Below are 5,000 nucleotides of genomic sequence, written 5' to 3'. Positions count from 1 at the left end.
TCTCTAATATAGTTCTGTTTTAGTAAATACATTGCATGCTAGCAGTCAGCCACATAGCGCTTCCCTGTGAAGTACTAGTTCCTATCAACACTACCTCATTGTGACTCTCAGTAATTGAAAATTTTGTCTATTCCACATATATAATGCAATTTAAACTTAATAAACTACGTCATAAAACAATGCATTTCTTTTTACCCTTCCTGATGCTGCTGCATTATGGGTAAGGGGTACTAGACCAATACTAAAAGACATCAAGGGGTACGTAAGATTAAGAAGGTTGAGAACCCCTGGATACAGATATGATAAGTGTAATTGAGTGGTTGATCAGAAATTGTTAAGCATCCTTGTAAGAAGAGGAGGTTCCAAAGAATGAGTGATTAATTGATATACCGGAAAGGTGTATGGTAGGTCTTTCACTGAGGTCAGGCGGACAACGGAAAGTGTTAATATAAAAACAACTGTGTGATTTTAAACAATGCAGGAGATCTGTGGGTCACGAGTCTACCATGAAACAGTTAGGTGTGAATTTTAGGAGTAACTGGGAAAAGCTTCTGTGCTCTACACCACCCTAAAAAAAACTATCCTAGAAGTGACAGTGGTACCCTGAAGAGGGTACTGCGGATGCCTGGTGCACAGGATAAATAACTGAGAATGATGAAAAAATTCGTGATTATAGCAAAGTAAAGTTTTTATGATGATAGCAATTTGAAAGAATATGTAAATGGAAAATGTGAATTTTATGGTGTAAATAGAAGGTTTCAGACTGTGATGTTCAGTGTTAGTATGTCTGTCTTTAAGGGAAGTCAGAGAAAGGACATTACAAGAAAATTGTATAAGTAAATGGGCTGTGGACAGAGCGGTTGTTGTTTGCAGATGTCATTGCTCACTGGTGACAATGGAGAGAAACTGGAGTGACTGAAAAAGAGGAAAGGTAAAAGTTAACCTTAGGAAGAGAATGGTTATGAGGGCAAATGGAAAGCAGGAAGATGAGGCAATGAATATTGGTATGGTTGGTGGAAAATTGAAAGTAGTTCATTTTCATTGGTATGCGGGAACAAATGTGATATATCATGTCAGGGCGAGTTGAGATGTGCGTCACAAAATAAGCGAGGGTAGTAATATTCCCGGACAAGTTTTGAAAGAGGAGAGATGTGTTTAGTGAAACAAAAGTTGGATTGTTTTATTGGATTCTTGAGCACCTCTACATGAAGTCTGGATGTTGAATGCAAAGGAAATAAAGAATTAAAGCCAGTGAATGAATAACCTTAAAGTCCATCAAGTATCGTCAATAACATTTAGGAAATGATTCGTACAGACAGTAGGACCCAGAATTCTGGAGAATGTGACTGGATCCTTCCTCCTGTACCTTTGTCTCCCACCTATGCACTAGTGCCTACCTATTCACAGCTGCCAGCGAGCGACACTAGACACCAGAGTTCGTGCATGCCAGCCTAGAGCTCTACCACTGACCTAAGCCCCTCCCCATTTCCATAGCTTTTGTGGAAAAAGAGGGATAGAAAAGGTGGGAAATGAGGTAGTGGTAAAAGAGTTAGCATAAGTGAAACAGATGGGGAAAATTGTTAAACATAGTGTGTAAGAAATAAATTTTCGGAGGAAATAAGAGAGGCCTTAGAAAGTATTGGATTAAAGGATTGTAAGCGTTCTTTGGTTATATGTTAGTACAGTTGAGTAAGGAAGGTAACAAACCTTCTTATGTTAAGGCTTACAGCAAAGTTCTTTGAATACAAATTAGTTTTACAGTGTAAGGATAGTGAATACAAGTTGAGAATCTATGGAAAATTGAGAATTGTTTGATGTATGGTAAAAAAAAAATTCATGAATATGTAATAAACTAATGCCAGGTTAGCCTAGAGTAGAAGGGATTTTTATAAAACTGCAACAGTTGAAAATGCCTTGACATTAATGTAGACTGCATAAAACTTGATGAGGAATGAAAGAAACAGAGATCTACCTGGTCTCTGAGACTTTACATCGCTGACAAGTGAGGGCTGGGTTCAGATTCAACTGCTGACATGTTATCAAGAGACTCTCGCATTGCTCATCTGCTAGCAAAAACGTACAGAAGTCAAAGCTACCATCAGGAAATGAGTATAGAAGATGGATATATAGTGCATTGTTTAAGATACAGCAGTCATAAAACTGTAAAGTACGCGAGATGCCTTGCACTTACCCTTTTATATCAGTAAAGTAAGAATACATGCAAGACAGAGGTGAATGACACAAGACCTTCTTGAGAGTTCAATGCGTCGAGCTTTCTGTGTAGTGTATAAAGTGCTACTAATGTTATGGAAGTTTCCACCTAAGTGTTTATCCCCAATTCAGGTGTTAAAAGATGAATAGAGAAGTAGCCCGTCTTGTATTTTCCGTAGAACCACCCACTCTTTTTTATGGGAAAAACCACCCACTCCTTTTAATGGGAAATAATGTTATGTTGAATATATTATATATGTGTGTGTGTTAGTGTGTGGTATGTAACTGTGTTTGTGTGTGTTTGATTATATATGTTGTTGGTGTACAACTCATCTTATTCTTCTATGTAGACGACTTCCATTTACGGAGGGAAACTTTTAAGGTTTATATTTATTTGCTTGTGTGAGTAGCATATTACTGATGTACAGTTAGACTGCCAAGAAAAGCTTAACCTATTCTGTAAGTGGCAAATTAGTGGGTTGTGTATGCTGAATTTTAATGTTCAATTTTTTTTATTATATCTTTCCTTTTGTCGTCTTCGTTGAGCAAATTCCTCTTTATAATTCAAATTCTTTCCACAGGCTATCTTTTCCGCTAATCCTTATCACCCTCGTTCTCTGTTTACACTGAGATTGAGGGACGAAACTTTGTCAAAAGCAGATGCGAAAAAGCGAAGGGAAAAGTATGGTAAAGTGAGAGGTGCGAGGATCTTCTGGTGAAAACCGGCCATCTTGTACACAAAAGCCCTTGGTGTAGGATGGAAGGAAGTTTTCTCTAAACTTCGGTTATTGGAAGTTTCTTTTGTTGTCTCTGTCTCGTGCTGAAAGAGTTATTATTCTTCCCTATCATAGTTTTAAACCTTAACACCCGTTGCTTCTTCTAAAGTTCGTATCGTATATTTTCCTGACACGAGAAATCGGGGACCGGGTTGGTGTTTGTATGTGTTGGCGCGAGGTATGTCGAGCTATTGGATCACGATGCTTGAAATGGATGGCCTGGATTCAATCAACCGTCATTTTTGTCTTTTCTTTTCTTTTTTTAATATGTAAATGGACATTCATATTTAAGAAAAGTTCTTATTTTACGTTTAGTTGGACGCTTCCTGAACTTTGCTCTCTGGGCTGTAAGTAAATTTTTAAGCCTTCTTGTAAAGAAGTAATTTAAAGTAAAATGCAGATGAAATAAATTCAGTATTGTAGACCCTTTGTTTCTATCTTGCTAATAAGTTCCCTAGTTCTTTTCTATTTTATTTGAATCATTATCTTCCCCCTCAAGACTATAAATTCCTTTTCTTCTTTAGCTTCGTTGGTTTTCTTTCGTCAGATTCGTTCACTTTATTATTACCTCCTGCATCCATCTCATCGTAACCATCTCTCAACAATATGTTCCCCCCTCAAAAAGAGGGAAGAAAAAATGAAGTAGCTTTAGAATTTTTCTTTGCTATAACAAATAAGTAAGTCTTTTAAGTCACATTGTAATCACGTCATATCCCAAGAGAGAAGTCCCTTTGAATCCCCGACCTTAACACCGCCTCCAGATTAATCGTTAGACGGGAAAAACCATTTCTTTTTTTAATCTCGAGCAACAACGTAACCCAGACTTGGAGAATGCACCTCTGGCAATTAAATTTCTAGACAATTTCTAGGAAATTTCCAGCGCGTCATTTACTATGGATGCCCCGAAGGCAACATCCGTACATATCCGTCGACAAAAAAGAAGTAGGGAAAATGTATGCCCATTTATTCTATGGGAAAGGGAGAGAAGGGGAAATTTAGGCTGAATTTCCCTAAAGGCCAAACTAGTTTCACTTGTATTACGTCTTAAGAGTTTTTTTTTTTACACATGTTTTATTGTGAATAGAATGCCTTCCAATTATACATTATTGTCCTCTTTTGTAAGATCTGTTACTCTATACCTTGCGCCTGCAGCGAAAAAAAATCATTATAGTAACATTAACAGAATATTTAGCAAAACTAGATAATGTTCTAGAAACAGGCATTGCAGAAGTGACGAAAGTTATTGTTATTCTAGGTAAGAATAACTATATGAAAGGTAAAAGTAAATATCTGGAGAGCCAAAGAAAAGATGTAAATATTTCCAATTTGACTGAAGATTAGCTTGTTGGCTCGTTGTAAAAAACTTGCAACCGAAGATCAAAAGAAACTTGAAAAGTTTTGCTGAAATTCTGAAATAACTTTACAGCTATAACAGAAGAATTGTTTGATGAAGATAAGGAAGAAACAGGCATGAGATAGGGGATATGTTTTCTTTCACGTCAACAAAAAGATTAGTACAACACGGTTTGAAATGGCACACAATCATGGCCAGGAGACAAATAAGAAACAGCAATAGGATCGTGAGAAAATAGCGGGTTTTACTGATGAACTAGTTCAGTGATGAATAGCTACAGTAGGAAATGTGGAAGTTGACGTTACACACATTGAACCCTTGCAGACCCCTGCGTTTCAGTCGTTACTTAAGACAAATAGAATCACGAAATGAAATGAAATATCTCCCTTTTGGAGGTTTCTCTTCAAGTATTACAGTCCACTTACAAGATATAACAGATAATTTTTCTGCATATATGTTTCGTTTTTTCGAATGATTATGCACATCAGAATTTATAATTAGCTCATCACAAGAGAGTGAATGCTTTCTTTTTTCTTTTTTTTTCTATTTTTTACCTTTGCCAGCTGAGGAAAACTGAATCCCAAACTGAACGGTTTTTGCTTCGGCTTGTCCCATTTCAGTAGATCTGTAGGAGAGGAATCTTCAAGAGAAAGTGGTCT

The 5,000-nt window shown here is 36.9% G+C and overlaps 1 protein-coding gene across 1 annotated transcript in view; it reads left to right on the top strand.

Moving 5' to 3' along the window:
* The window catches only part of LOC135215385 (uncharacterized), a 624,294-nt gene that overhangs the window by 344,120 nt on the left and 275,174 nt on the right, over nucleotides 1-5,000 (top strand). The gene's annotated exons all lie outside the window — the stretch shown is intronic.

Source organism: Macrobrachium nipponense, chromosome 5 (genome assembly GCF_015104395.2).
Source record: "Macrobrachium nipponense isolate FS-2020 chromosome 5, ASM1510439v2, whole genome shotgun sequence".
Lineage (NCBI taxonomy): Eukaryota > Metazoa > Arthropoda > Malacostraca > Decapoda > Palaemonidae > Macrobrachium > Macrobrachium nipponense.
Note: the sequence above shows the minus strand (reverse complement) of the source record. Positions and strands in the feature narration are given on the sequence as shown.